General features: G+C 38.7%; 1 pseudogene; it reads right to left on the bottom strand.

The window, feature by feature from the left end:
• Positions 1-601: 601 nt before the first annotated feature.
• LOC107594151 (titin homolog) lies at positions 602-13004 on the bottom strand (annotated as a pseudogene).
• Positions 13005-16799: the final 3795 nt, after the last annotated feature.

The following is a 16799-nucleotide window of genomic DNA, read 5'->3' as shown; positions in this document are numbered from 1 at the left end:
TTATTATTTCTTTCCTTACATTCGGGTAGTAAGTGCAGCTGCATCTTAACTGCAGATAAGTAAGCGACCTATTCAATAACAGACAGACCTCTCTTTTTCCTTTAGTTTTCCCTCTGTATATGGTCTACTGTATTTTGATTTACGTGGATGTCTGTGGGCTCAGCTTGCGGGATACTTTGGGGCTCTTTATGGCCTTGCGTGGAGTCTGGGGACTAGAGGAGCTGGGTGCTGTTTTTCGTTGTAGTAGCGGGCTGCTTGAGCCCTTGGGTCTGGTTGAAGTCTGAAGTGTTTCTGGGGCTTTGAGAGGTTTGAGGTTTAAGAGACCACAGAAGTAATTACACTGATGCTGAATCTGAAACTGCTCAAAAACCTTCGGATTACTCTCGCAAGGAAACCCCTGATGCATGCATCAGAAAAAAAAAAACATCATGAACGGATCACAAATTTACGGCATAATATTACAGCACTTTAAATATTCCTTAGTGTTTAAACTAGGGATCTCCAACCCTGCTCCTGGAGAGCTGCCATTCTTCAGACTTCAGTTCCAACCCTGATCCAACACACCTATCTGTAATTATCAAGTAGCCCTGAACACCTTGATTAGCTGGTTCAGGTGTGTTTGATTGGGGTTTGAACTGAAATCTGCAAGATGGTAGCTCTTCAGGAGCAGGGTAGGAAACCCCTGGTTTAAACCAAATAAATAACATATAATACCATTCAGTTTGGGTTTGGTCTCTAATGAAAAAAGTATCTTTGTGCTCACCAAGACTGCATGTATTTGATCGAAATTATCATAAAAACAGCAATACTGTAAAATAATATTAAAAGTTAAAGTTAACCTGACTGCTATTCCGATATTTGTCAGTATTGTATCAACTCCTGCAACATGAAAGAAAAACAACAGAATCAGAGTCATCATTTGAATTAGAAATAGTGCAAATACATGAAGAATAATTTGATTTGGATACTTTTTTATTTTGATTTATAAATTTACCCTCATGTCTGGAGAACAACACGTTTCATGCTTCTGGCTGGCCAGTACATGAAGTATAGAGGGATTGCTCTGAAAATATACACAGTCACAGTAACAACACACGGGATCAGCTAGCATCCTCTTATGCTCGTTGACCTTGATATACTACAATAAAGCTACAATAAAATCATGTGCTTTACACCGAGCTTAGTAGGGAGGGGGGGGGGAATCTCCCTTACTCCAGTGCTGCACCAAAGCTCTCTATCACTCTCGTCTCCGTAGCAAAGATCTTGAAGTACTCTCTGGCCATGTTCTGAATTCTACAATCCTATAAATTAGAAATGTGTTGAGAAGAAATGATAAATATTGTGAGGGATAAAAGTATAGCAACTTAACTTTTTCTAAAGTTAACTAAATTTCCCCAGATGTTTAAATAATTTGAAACATCTGACACCTGTCTTGTGATTTGAAGATTCCTTTCAGCCAAAACAGTCTCCTCTCTGCTCTCATATGCAATAGGGCTTCGCACTATCATAAAACATGAGCTGACCGACTCAAACACAGGATCTAACCCATAGGTGACTTTAAGCCGTCTGGTTTTGTGCTCACATCCCAGTCCGACCTGAGATTCTTCTGTTAGGATATGGCCGTAGAACTTTGAGCCCCAGGAGCCTGTATCAGCAAGACCTTTACAGAAAATCAGAGGAGTCATCTCAATCTCCTCCCCAACTGCATATAAAAAGAGAAAGAGTGAAACTGTAAAAGGCACAGAGATTTACATGTAGGTATTGAGGGGTAAAAAAAAGACTGAAAGCACTATACAGCTGCTATTCTACCTTCCTGGAGCTCCTCACTTAGGAACATATTGGACAGAACTGTCAACAGATGCAATAGACAACACAAAATGCTGTCACAATTAGAACAAATTCTCTAGAACAAATTGTTGGGTAAATCACACAAAAGAACATATTAGAAAGACAACATGGAGAACGGAAAAAAAAGATTTACACTCTGCACTGAGAAGATACTCTGTGGAATCTTTACCAAATTCATTGGTGATGGTGTATCTGTAAACACCAGTCTCTTTTGGACATCTGTATAATAGCCAAGCACACTTGAGTCTCGTCTCCTGCACTAGAACAGAGAACAAAACAAAACACCAGCTGCAGGTACACTCAACTTATAATAATACAGATAATAATATTGCACGTTTGCAAATATGACATAACAACCAGTCAGTAATGATACGTCAAAGTTTCACAAATCTTTAAAAAAAAAATCTAAAATTTCCTTACATTTTCTTATATTTCGAGACTGAATGACATGATGCAGTTTAGTATGTGAGTCATATTGATTGAGTAGTCACTCTGATGGATTCAGTGATTTATTCAGTGAGGGATTAGTCAGATCCAAACTGGCCACAAGTTATACTACAGATGTCTCGTTTTCTTTTCTTTCATCTTTCTTTCGCATCCAAATGGGGAGGAGCTGAGACCCGAGGATGCACAAATAAAAATTCAGGCTTTGCCCTTCTGAACAATTCATTAAAAGAATCGAGTCTTAAGGCTAATTTGTTTGTGAATTGGACTGCAAAGTTTGCATTGAATATATTTGATTTGCTACAAAGAACCGGCTCGTAAGAGTCATTAGTTGGTGTAAATCAGACTACATCGCTATATGTTTCTGATTCACTGCAATGAACCAGATCTTAGGAGTTGTGTTTGTGAATCGTAACACACACTGTTGTTTATGTGTGCTAGGACAACACAATAGAAAGGCGTGTTTTTGTATTATTTCGCGGTACACAGATGTCATCATATACATTTCAGACTACAGACTCACAACCCAGGTAAATTATTTATTTTACCGTGGTGGATTCCAGCAGATACGGTACAGAAAACACTCACTCAAACAGACCAGCAAATCCAATAGACAATGACATTGACAGATCAATGACATATTATATTGGATATGATATATTGGGCACTGAATACCACTTAGGGGTCAGTAAAACATCTCGGGTTACTTGCGTAACCCATGTTCTCTGAATAGGGAATGAGATGTTGCATAGCTATGAGGCAATGGGAATGCCCCTTTGGGTGTAACGATTATCTGAAGCCTGTATGGAATCACTCCAATTCATTGGCTGTTCAGGAGCTGACTCCAAAGGCTCAAACAGTGATTCCAATAAGCCCTCCAGGACGACAGACAAGTCCCAGGAAGGAACACTCAAACACCTAACCCCACACATAAACGAAGAGACCAAATGATGTCTACCTAGGGGGACTTTGTCCACATACCTGTGAGCAGCGATAGCTGCAACTTACTCTCCAGGAGGTAGCAGCCTATCCAGCCACAATCTTCTCCTGCACTGAACCAATTGGGCAGCTGACTGGGTCCACTGCATGAGCCGAACACCACAACTCAAAAAACTGGAGTTGAGACAGCAGGTATTTCCTGTTTGGAATCTCACATGGGGTGTGTTCTAGAAGGGAGACTAGCTCCAAGAACCACGTCTGGGACGGCCAGAACAGGGCTATCAACAGGAGGCGGACTCCGAACTCCCACACTCTGCACAAGACTGCCGGAATCAACTTGATTGGTGGAACTGCTTACAGCCTCAGATCCGGCCATGGGTGAGCAAAAGCATCTATCCCCAGAGGTGCCAGGTGACATAGGGAGAACTGAAGGGGACATTGGGTCTATTCCTGCGACACAAAGAGATCTACCTCCGTGCTGCCGAGAAGATCCCAGATCTGAGCCACCGTCTGGTGGTTCAGCATCCAGTCCCCCGACCTGAGCCCAAAGAAGGAGGCAGCGCGCATGCCTGTACCTGGCGGTTTATGTTAGACACTACCACCATGTTGTCCGTTCTGACGATCACATGGCAACCCGTCATAATTGGGAGGAAATGCACCAGGGCCTGGAAGACGGCTCACAGCTCTAGGTTGTTTATGTGCCACGAGAGAAACTCTCCCATCCAGACATCAGACGCCGGTCTGCCCTCGAAGACCGCGCCCCAACCAGTTAGGGAGTCATCCATCGTAATCATTTGGTGACAGCAAACAGCAACCATCTTGACTCCCTGCTGAAGAAAGAGAGGGTCCCGCCATGTCTAGAGGGCGTGAAAACAACTGCGCGACACTCTTAGTGGGTAGGTGGGCAGCCACGAGGGATGAACTTCATCCACCACAGAAATGGCCTCATATGAAGCAGCCCCAGGGGCAGCACAGAAGAGGCCACTGCCATGAGACCCAGGAGTCTGCGAAATGTTCTCACCGAAAGGTGATGACCTATCTTGAAATGGGCCACACACGTTTTGATACCTGAAATCCAACCAGGAGCCAAACGGGCCTGCATCAGAACAGAATCAAGCTGGACCCCCAAGAAAATGGTCTGCTGAGAAGGGGTGAGAACACTCTTCTGAGCATTTAACTGGAGGCCAAGAGATTGAAGGTGGTGAAGAAGAATGTCTCTGTGACGAATAACCAACTCCCTGGAGTTGAGCACATGAATGCCCTGGCGCCTCAAAGGGCCAGAGCAGGGGCAACACAGAAGAGGCCGCTGCCATAAGACCCAGGAGTCTGCGACATGTGATCATTTAAACATGATGGCCTAGCTTGAAGCGGGCCAAACACGTTTTGATACTAGAAATCCGAGCAGGAGCCAAACGGGCCTGCATCGAAACAGAATTGAGCTGGACCCCTAAGAAAATGGTTGGCTGAGAAGGGGTGAGAACAGTCTTGGCACAGCGGCTGGCAGCGACGAAACTCCATAGCATTTCACCGCAAGGAGAAACGAGGTTCCACTGAATGCAGTCACTGAAGTGCAAAAGAGAAACTCAAAGAAATAAGCCGAAACACAGGCCAGATATATTGCTTCTGAAGGGCTAAACGACCATTTCTGAAGGAAGACAATTTGAGTAGCAGATGGCGCGGTCGCTAGTATGAGAGTGGGTGACGTAGTGACGTTGGGGTGGCGCCCGCACCATCAGCCAATGAATTGGTATGATTCCATACAGGCTTCAGACAATTGGCACCAAGTGGCGTTCCTATTGCGTCATAGCTACGCGGCGTTGAGTGAACCTTTGAAAGAGAACTCAAAAGATTGCGTGTGTACCTTCTCTTTATCTCAGCGATCTCCACTTCATCCTTGTACCATTTTATTGTTGAGTCACTTACTATGTTGAAAAACTGACACCAGAGTTTCAGATGTCCAGAAGCATCAAACACCTCTGGTCGGATTTTACGGATAACCTGAGGAACTGCAGGTAGGGAGAGCGAGAAAAGGGGATAAAGGGGGCAAACAAAGAGCCAAGATGGTGAGATACACAGTTTCCAAAGACAAAAGGGTACTAGCATCACCAAGGCCATGAGTTTGATTCCTAGGTAATGCATAAAACGCAATAAAAGTGTGTCCTAATGTATGAATGCTAATTGATGTTACACATGTTATTGTTCTATGATCAAGCACACAGCTTTTCTGTCAATTGTAAACCACTAGTCTATGTTATTAACGAAAAATAACTGCTATAATTGTGTTCTCAGTGTCAATTCCTTGCTGTCTTTACCTTTGAATTGGTTTTCTTAGTTTTTCTCTGTTGATTTGGGCTTAACATTCTCATTCCCTGTAGGTTTGGAGAGATCAGCCTGGACAATCCTCCGGGTAAGATGAGGGGAGTGTGTTTCCAATGATGTCTTCAATGGTGAGTTACTGACTGATTGTAATGGAGATGCAGGTTGTGTTTTCAAAGATAATTTGTCCCCCTGAAGTGAATCTCTGTTTGCTTCTTCCAGACATACGGCAATTCCAGTTTCACTCTTCTCTATTTTAGTCATGGGGAATGTATTCTTTTGATCGGTCCTTGTGGCAAGCTCACTGTGGGCAGCAGTGGAGTTGAAGACCTGGTCTGTAGTCTTCGGTGGAACAGTTACCTTACAGGTAGCGTGATGTATCACTGCAGAATTTACTTCCTCAAAGTCATTCACATTTATATTTAGTGCAGCATTTATCTTGGCTCTGGTGGAGCTTTGATTTGACCTCTCAAGGTTCAATGCAGCCAACTTCAATTGTTTTATGAAGTTTTCAGATTAAGATCTGTTTTTGTAAGATGACTAATTTCAGTTAAGTCAGCTTCATTTTTCTTTATACTTTTGTCAACATTGTGACGTTGCATAGTAACCTTTTTTAATCTAATTACGTCTGATGCAATATTCTCAGTGACACAATGACTTGATGATTCAGGTCCTTGAATCAGGTTTTCTTGACTTAGTGGCTGTTGATCAGGCTTGTTGAATTCAGAGGGTTGTGAATGCAGGGAAAGATCAAACTTTTCATCACGCAGACCTTCAGGTTTTGTTCGTGGTGTCTGTGCAATCAGATATATTACCTATCTGACTGACAGTGTTGCTATTTGTCAAAATAGAGGTTACTGCATTCGCTTCAGTTCTGATTTCAACAGCATCTACAGTGTGTTCTCTTTCTGCACTATTTTGAGATGTGCTGTCCACATCTGTAATATATATTGCAGGAATGGTAAAATCTGTGGGTAAAACTTTTGAATATTGAGTAATGTTGAGGGGCCAGAATGATCATTGCATTTTTTTTAGAGTAACTTTGCATCTTGTGATAAGTTGATTTGGGTAGTTCAGACATGGTTACATTAGATTGTTCCTGTATGTCCATTTTAGCAACATTGACTGTAGCTACAAAAGAGGCGTTCTGACACTCCTGGGCCTTATTATCTTTAATTTGAACTTTAGAGATTGAGGAGTCATTCGTGGTCTGTGGTTGCACCACATGTGAATTTGTCATGTGAATTTGTACAGATTCTGTGACAATGACTTGATTTGTGGAATGGTTTGAGTTTGCCTTTGACTTTTCTTTAGAAATACTGTTCTATACGTGCACAATTGTATTGATGATTTTTATCTCATTTTCTTCCATACTATTCAAAGCCGTGGATGCAAGTTTTGTTTCACCTTTGAGTTTGTCAGACTCTTTGATTAGTTGATTTTCAGCTTTGCTGTCCTTCTCAAACATGTTATCTAATGTGTCATCTCCCAATGAGGAACTCACAACTGTTGTAACCCTGCCGCCTTGAAGCATCTGTGAAACATGACCTGAGGAGATTTTCTCACTCGGCTGAGTGTTTGGAGGCTCAGTGACAAGTGTACTGCTCTTTGTTGATGCGACAGACTGATCACCTGTTCTCAGCTTCTTTCCCTGTGATGCAAGGTGGCAGGAACTGAGTGTTTCCGTAACACTCGCAGTGACCTCACGCATCAATGAGGGTTGCTGCTTTAAATCCATGGAAGCTTCCTTCTGAAAAGGAGGAATGTCTCCACAAATAGGTGGCTCTGTGGGTTGAGTTTGAGTATCACCTGCAGCCTAAAATCAATATAAAAATATTAGTAAGGCATTTCAACATGAATGACTGATGAAAATATGAAATGTTTGACTTCATATAACAATAAATCATAAATCAATCCTAGAATTATACAGTCAAAGCAAAAATTATTCAGACACCAGATATAATTTTTTGATATGTTTTACTAGTGGGTGCAGGACACTAGTTCATTTATGTAAGTGAGGATAGCAAAACAAAGTAAACTGTGACATAGTATACCCAGAAATTATTCATACAGTGAACTACTAGTAGAACTGATAAAAATTTGGGACCAAAAACTATTGACACTTTGACCTGTGTTATCTGACATTATCAAGAATAATTTGTTCTGCCACAATTTAACTCTGAGTTCTTGTCATATTTTATTACCATTTTCTAAACTATAGCGAATAAACTGTGAAAATTTATGAAATGTTGAAGGTGTCTGAATTTTCTCACTTGGCTGAAAAAATACAGAATACATTAAAACAGTAATATTGTGAAATATTTTTACAGTTTAAAATAACTGTTTTCTGTTTTAATGTCTACAGGTTTGGAAAAACATGAGAAACAGTAAAAGAACAGAACAGAATTTTCTTCATTGTTTTCATCAGTGTCTGAATCTATATATATATATATACACACACACACATTTAAAACAGATATACTGGTTCAGCTGGACTGTACTAATGCCAGATCCCTAAACACTGTAAATCTGCAGGAAGATTATGCCACTTAGCACCTCAGTCATTAATCTAAAATCAACAGATCATTGTGTTAGCTGAACCTCGGTTAATATTATCACTTGATTATCTTTCATTTAGCTAGGATAAGAGAAAAACAAGAGAAAATAAATGGATTCAACATTAATTTATTTGACAGACCCCATAGTAAAAAATGTGAATTCAAGAATTATATGATTACAAGTTAGAATAAGAAGCCACCTGTTTTCAGTTGACTAGGTCTATCTTTGTTTCTTATTTAGCATCTATTGCCTTGGGGAAGCTGTTGCACTGCCCATATTTAGAGAGTATTTTAAGGCTTTATGAGATCAGAGGGGAATGTGAGATATTAAAAGGAGAGCAGCTGGTCTGTCCAATGAACTTACAGCTTACACAGTAAAGTTATATTTTGTATCTACTTTTAAAACGTCATAGCAACAGGTGATTAGGGACAGCAAACACATTTGATGGATCTGAGGATCTCTATACTTCCATGTGCTCTGGAGCCACAATGTGTGTAATGGGAATATTATCATTGTCTGTTACCCTACTTCTTGTGTCATATAAGATGGGTCTTGTCACATCATCGAAGTCATGCTTGCCGCTCTATTTATAGTTTATAATTGTGACTGAGGGGGGGTTACTGGTCTCACTACCACTTGGAACATTACACTCACATGAGGTCATGGCCAGAGCACGAGAAAACACTCACCAAGCTTCTAAGAGAGCATGCAGATGCATTCCTCACCCTTGTGTCCACATTGCTGTCATTCCCACCACAGGAATGAGGAAAGATCCTCATACATGTACTACTGGAGTTTTATTTCCATGGTCATCCAAATCTATGAGCTTGTTGTCTATAAGTCTTGGATTACAGTTCTGGATAGTATCTAGAGCTTGAAGTTGGATGTTTGGTGAGCTCTCTTTGATTCTTCTGAGGCATTTTTGTTTTCTTTCACTGACAATTTTTGATTCTTATTTGTGGTTATGTCCATTTTGATTCTTGATTCAGTCACTGAGGCAATCTGAACACCCTGAGCTCCCTTTTTTTTCTGAGACAATTTTGTTCACGTTCTCTGACTGTTTTTCTTTTTTTCTGTTATATCCATTTTATTTCTAGATTCTGTTGCTGAAGTGATCTGAGCACCCTGAGCTCTTTTTGATTCTTTTGAGGGACTTTTGTTCATGTTTACTGATGTTTTTCACTTTTTCTTATGTCTGTTATGTCCATTTTGTTTCTAGATTCATACACTGAGGCAATCTGAGCACCATGAGCTCTCCTTGATTCTTTTGAGCCACTTTTGTTTGCTTTCACTGAGAGTTTTTCACTCTTTTTTGTTTCTGTTGTGTCCATTTTGTTTCCATCTTCAGTCACAGAGGTGATCTGAGCGACCGTGTTCTGTACTTCCATCTTCTCAATGGAAGCCCCACTCTTATTCATCGTCTCTTCCCTTCTTCCAGGCAGTCTGTTTTTCTTAATTCTCTCTGTTTCATCTGTTGAGATTTTGATCTTCTTCTTCTTGACATAATGCTCAGTAGTCTGTTTGCTGGAGGCATTATGCACAGTATCATGGATATACGTTAGTCCCTGGCCGTCTTTGTCTCTGTTTGTGATCATTTCAGAGCTGGGGATTCCATGAAGAGGTGCTGCTGCTGACACTTGAACTGGAGGTGTTTGGCTGAGAGCATCCACCTCCATGGCTTTCGCCTCTGAAGGGCTGACAGCCCCTCTGGTCTCCATGGGGGACCTACGTTTCCTTTGGGCTCTTTCAGGACTTTCTCTTTGTCTGTATTGCGGGGCTCCTCCTGCTCATGACGGCGGTTCTTGTTTCGCTGTTTAAGCTTTGCAAAGCAATTTTGATGAATCTTGTATTCACTAATTGTTCCCACCTCCAACACTCCTGAACATGACATGATGCCTCGACTGTTCTGTGCTGTTGCTTGGTAATTTGCAGCATCCTCCAGAGTACAGCTAAGATAGAAATACACACAGTTAAATGTTCACTAAACAATAATCAAAACAAGGAAAAATGTTTCTCAGAAAAGAGCATACTTGTATATTTGGAGTGTGTGTGTCTTGTCATCACGTGAAATTTCATATTTGGGAAGGCCACAGTATCTGTCCAGCTGTATATCATCTTTGTACCATATCACCTCAGGGACTGGGTACCCTGTAAACGTGACGGTTAAAATTAAAGACTGGTGAACAGGAAGTTTGGACAGCGTTAATAATGTTCCATAATGGATTCACTTGCTTTGATGGGATACCTGAGACCACACAGTGTCTTCAGACACAGCTTTGGATTTTAATGTGGTCTCAAATGTTGGCTGTATCTCCACAGTTAATTGGGCCATGACACTGCTCCTAAAAAGAAGGTTCGTAATCGTAATTCATCTGAGGTTAAATTTGTATTAATAATTTGCATTATCTTCAGCAGAGCACTGACATCACTGTCATCATTGTTGTTAGTATTCATACAAAATATGATTTACAGTGTTAATATTAGCTAGGTCAGACACAATATTAAAATAAACAATTGGGTGTTTCTTCAACTTTACCATTTCTATGTCCCCTTTTATTTTAGTTACATTCATGTTGAAATGCCTTACTAATATTTTTATAGATTTTATTCTAGACAAATATGTCAGTGAGGAGCAAATTAAATGTGATATGTTAAATGTGATAAATTTTTTTAATAAATATAACTTATGGGCAAAATATTTTTACTGTACATCATTTATGATCAAGCTGTAATATTGTATTATTTATGTGAATTAACGTAAAATGTACAGCATCATAATTTTCACTACATTATTTTGTTAAACTATTAATCATTTAAGATAAGGTGTAAATTAAAATTTTGTCAGCATTTTCATGAAAAATCAATAATCAAAACTAATTTCTCCTGTATATGTATGTATTTGTTAATCATTGTTAGTGGACAAATTAAACTAGTATGAGAATTTTATTTAAAGTCTACAGAGACAAAAGTGCCTTAAATTGAAGAAACACCCATGCATCATCCCTGCTGAGATTACAAACACCGTCAGGCCAAAAAAGAAAATCTAGCACCTTAGGATTTGACGTACACATCTGCTTCTGCTAGTGTATAATTTTACTGAAAGGCTGTAAGTATGTCAACCTGTTAAGTTGATTAGTTCTTTTTACCTGGATTGCTTGAACTGAGAGAATCTATGGCCAGTATAGAATCTATAAGCCATGCGCACAAGTTTGCTTTAGTGATGACCAAAATCACACAGAAACGCTAGCACTCAGGTCTATTTTATTAAAGTACATGAAGTTCTTTATAGGCTATTTGGAAATTCTGTAATTGCCAAAAATGTAACAAAAATGTGAAATCTCCATAGTAACTTGCAAACCGTTGCTGCTGTAGTAAGTTGGGCACTGGTAAATATTAAAAGACATTTATTGAGGCTGGCAGTGCAAACTAATTATTTATAACATTATGACCTTCACACAAGATTCTCAAAAGTCAGACAGACCAGTGGTGGAGCTCTGAACTATTGGCAGTAAAGTAAGAAAATTATCTTCTCTAAGTGAGGAAACCGAATCCTTGAATCACTCTGCATTTTAGGTAAACACATTTAGTTTATTTATTTATTTGTTTGTTCAGAATTAAACGTCATGTAAGGTTGAATTCATTCATACTTTGAGGTAGATGATGGCTTTTAGTATGCATTATTTATGTACTGTTTATGTAGGCCTATCTATTTAGATGTTGTTTAAGCACTATTGCATTATTTATAGCAATCACTATAAACATGTAGATTTAGAAAGTAGTCATTTAACAGATGCTTTTATCTGCATATTACAGGGACAGTCCGGGTTGCTATATACAAGGGCACAATAGTGATGGCTCATGACTCACTTCTTGCAGGGATCAAACCAGAAACCTTCTGATTACCAGCCCTTAACTTTAATATGCATCTGTATGCTTTGTTATGACAGAAAGCCATGATGTTTAAGCATTTAATGCTACCTTCAGTTATGCATTTCATGTATTTTACATCAGGAATCAGAAACCTGTACCTGCTTTCAGATCGGACACTGCTCAGGTAGCTCCTAAAGCCAGCCCTTCTATTCTGAGAGCTGATATCACTGCCACCGTATAGTAACCCCTTCCATCACACGAGAGCAAATGGTTCATCAGCCTTCTGGAACTCATCTTCTTAGTCTATAAGTGTCCACACATGCATTCACTCAAAGTCAGCTGCTTATATCCATATAATCCTAAAGTCTGTGAACAAGAAACCGCAAAAGAGTTTGTTTTCACAAACTTAGAAAGTTAAGGAGACCAGCAAGACTCCTCTGTCATCACAGCCAGCATCCCAGCAGATTCCTCATACGTTTTTGTCTTTACTTGGACACTCAGGGGTGCGCTCTAAGCTCAGTGTTTTCTTTCTGTGCTGTTGGACTCCTGGGGTGGTGCACCGGGGCATAAGTCTCTGCTGTTTCCAGCCAGTCTGCAGCTTGCATGGCCATGAAGGCTAATTATAGCGGGGCCACAACACAGGGCACACAAGCACATCGCATTTTCCAAAACCGACTCACTAGCTTTTTTTTTGTTTGTTTTCTTAACTTAAACACCCCTCTCTTACTGAAATCCATGATGAAATTTTTTTCAAGCTCAGTACCACTAACGTAAGCAGGGTAGAACCATGTTAATATGCTTCCAAGTGGATGGAATTGGTAGGATACATGGTGTTTGTTAGTCCTGGTAACCCAGCATAACCCTGAAATGGACTGCCTATTCAAGTGTACCTGCTTGTCTGGCTGATGGCTTTTCTCTGAGCTCCATTCATGCTCAGTGTTTTCTTTCTGTGCTGTTGGACTCCTGGGGTGGTGCACCAGGGCATAAGTCTCTGCTGTTTCCAGCCAGTCTGCAGCTTGCATGGCCATGAAGGCTAATTATAGCAGGGCCACAACACAGGGCACACAAGCACATCGCATTTTCCAAAACCGACTCACTAGCTTTTTTTTTGTTTGTTTTCTTAACTTAAACACCCCTCTCTTACTGAAATCCATGATGAAATTTTTTTTTCAAGCTCAGTACCACTAACGTAAGCAGGGTAGAACCATGTTAATATGCTTCCAAGTGGATGGAATTGGTAGGATACATGGTGTTTGTTAGTCCTAGTAACCCAGCATAACCCTGAAATGGACTGCCTATTCAAGTGTACCTGCTTGTCTGGCTGATGGCTTTTCTCTGAGCTCCATTCATGCAGAATATAAAGTTTGTCAATGATGCAAGAAGACAATAACAGAGTCATTAGTAGTGCAGGTCACACTGGATCCCCTGAATCCTTTTTATGGCATAGACATAGACTAGCTCAGTCTATAGACACCACCATTCACAAGTTTGGGGTCAGTAAGATTTCAAATAGTTTTGAAAGAAGTCTCTTATTCTCACCAAGGCTGCATTTATTTGATTACAGTACACTAATATTATGAAATATTCTTACGGTTTAAAAAAAAAAACGTCTATTTTAATATATTTTGAAATGTGATTATTCCTGTGATGGCAAAGCTGAATTTTCAGCAACCATTACTCCATTCTTCAGTGTTACACAAATAGAAATATTCAGAAATACAGTTTTCAGCATTCTTTGATGAATAGAAAGTTCAAAAACAGAATTTATTTGAAATAATCATAATAATGTATTCTTAAAGATAGAAATGATAAGCAAGTTCTGTCATCATTATCAAACTGTGATAAAATATCTGGTGTCTTTTTACAGCTATGTACTTATACAATAAAAGAAAATGTCAGCTTAAAACCAAACCCTAAATAAAATAAGCATGTATATTCTTTCATTATTAAAGCCCATAGTTAGAATAATAGCATGTAGTATATAATTAATTACTTTTGTAGCACTGACAGTTGCACCGGTGTTGCTCTGAGCTGTGAGCAAAGGGAGTTGTTGAAACTCTATATTCAAGATGACACTGTGACATTCCAAAGCATGTTTGAACCAAGGCTGAATAATTTTGTTGACAGTGTTGTGTTCACTCTACTCCTACTTTCCCCCTCACCTCTACTTTTGAACTTTTATTGTCTGTTTAATGTCTAATCTCTGAACAAAAAAACTATAAAATCTATTTAAAAAATCCAATGTCTATAACGTCTGAGGTAAAATTATCCAGTTTGAGGCTTTACATAGATAATATGGAATCTTTGACATATTTTCTCTCATATTTTGACATGAATTGCTTTATATGAAGTCACCTCGGCAGAACACGAGCAATATGTGAAAATCTGTTGGGAGATTTCTGATTAAAGGAGTGTTTCTGCCCACTTGTGGCAATGGCTTAGCACTGCAATGATTTCTGCAGTGATCACTCTACTATCTGTAGACTCAGATTGATTATTCAAATCCATTAAGATATTAGTTAAAAGCCATTTACCAGGCACTTTCACATCAGTAGGTTAAACTTATTCAAAAATAGTTCAGTAACAATGTTGGGAAAGGACATTAAATGGTCTCATGCCAGTTTTTTAAGTACTAAAAACATAATTTCTAGTTGATTTTTTTTTCTTTTTAATGGGCTTGTCAGTGAAACTCATTCAAATCAAAACATAAAAATAAACTGCTTTAATGTATTCTTGGTACAATACAGGGTAAACCATTTATGGGATGAAACAATAAAAATAAAAGTGATGAAATTTTATAATCTGATGCTACAGTGAGCAGGAAGATCACTGGTTCAGGCACAGCCGAGTTATTGTATAACAGTGTGATTCATTATCCATTCAGATTGTCTTCTGAGCTACAACATTTATTAATTTCAGTCTGCTATTGCTTTGAATTAAACATACAATCTGAACTGGCCAAAGCAGTGTCCATCACAATCAGTAACAGATCTGAAGAATTAAGTCAGTCACAGTATATGGGAGCTGATTTATAGTATGACCTGCAGCTTGCAACCGGCACAACGCCAGTCAAGCAATTAGCGAATTCCAAGGTTACTGAATTTGTAATGCGGTTCTGAACCATCACGTTACTCTATAGGTTAACAAAACACTTTTCTGCTGGCTTATCAGTGTCATTTGTATTGCTTCACTTCTTTTTGTTCACATGATAATTACCACCAGAGACACACATATCAGGATCTCTCTGTAGATGTTTTCATCTGTGCCATCATTATATTGTTGTATATTGTTTCTAGTTTTATGAAGCACACAAGCGACACACAAGTTACAGTACGTTAAACTATGTGTTTACATAACACTAAGTCCCTTTCTAGGTTTTTCAACCCCTAAATATGATTCAAAGCTTTTCAGGGCTTTTTGGCCTGACATTTTGAGAGTACCAGTTAGGTTTAATTTTTATTTTAAGTTTGTCTACCAAAGATATTTAAATGTGCATATCGCTGTGTTTGATTATTTCCACAGACTCAGTCTTTTATTTACCATCAGTTTGTCATTTTAATTCAATTACTCTGCCACTAGTCTTACGGCCTTAGCAATACGATTCTTTACTATTGAATGTGTCTCATGAAGGCAGCAGAAAAATAATAGAAATGTAATATATTTTGGTTAAAGCTGAAAATGCATTTACCAATTCATTCTGAGTCTATGCCTTTAGATAAGATCTTTTCATAATCACACAACTGGAAAACCAACAAATCCGTCATCACCTACAGAAGACATTTGTCACATTTTAATTCAGAAAATGAAGGTTGTGCAAGTGTACGAATGAGGTCTCTAAAATTATTGATGCATGAAAAAAGAATTGAAAAAAATTATAGATAATTCAGTATCTTTTCAGAAATAGTTGAAACTTTCAAACATTACTTTGACTTTCCAGAGCACTTTCTTCACCCTCTTCAGAAAATTTGAATCTAAAGGCCACCATCTTCCACTAAATATCAGTGTTCGTTTGTATAGGATAGCAATAGGAACTATAGTTATTTTTTTCGCTCTGGGTTAACCGTTAAAGGGGAAATTTGTGATGACCCATACCTTAGTGTTAACGTCTACACAAATGCATCCTCTGTAATACTTTACCCTGAGGTTGAATTCATTAATCCATTAGGTATCATGAACTAAAAATGAGCAACCATTTCTACAGTATTTATTGTAAGTTAATTTATGTATTATGTGTCATTCATTGTTAATTTATGTTTGTTCACTAGTCTTAATTCATCCATACTGTATATATCTTGAGATGTTAGAGATGTTAAATGAACGTTAGCCAAGATGAATGCTTTAAAAATTATTCATTGTTAGTTTATGATACCTAATGTTAACAAATTAAACCTTATTTTAAGGTGTTATTAAATTCTCATCAAAACATTACTGAAGCTCCATTAAAAGCAATAACTCTGTCAGTGGCTTTGATCCATACTATTGACCAGCAGTCCTGTTTATAGTATGGTATGGATCAAATATACACCCTGTACCAACATTTTACACTTACAAAATATCATCCAAAAAACTCCCAAACTCATGGTCAAGCTTACATCCGACATGGGAGGGATAGATCAAGATCAAGGTCATTTAAGAAAATTCAGATAAAAATGTATCATTTACTCACCCTGATATTGTTCCAAATCTGTAAGACTTTGGTTTAAGTCCAGGTTTAAGTCCCTCCATTGAAAGTCCAGGTAACCAAAACAAAAGGTCAAAAAGTAATTATAAAATGTCATATGAATTTAACGGTTTAAACTGCTTGATTCATAAGGATTCGCCTT

This window comes from Sinocyclocheilus grahami, unplaced genomic scaffold (assembly GCF_001515645.1).
Source record: "Sinocyclocheilus grahami isolate Dianchi unplaced genomic scaffold, SAMN03320097.WGS_v1.1 scaffold10.1, whole genome shotgun sequence".
NCBI classification, from domain to species: domain Eukaryota; kingdom Metazoa; phylum Chordata; class Actinopteri; order Cypriniformes; family Cyprinidae; genus Sinocyclocheilus; species Sinocyclocheilus grahami.
This window is presented reverse-complemented; position numbering and strand designations above follow the sequence as displayed.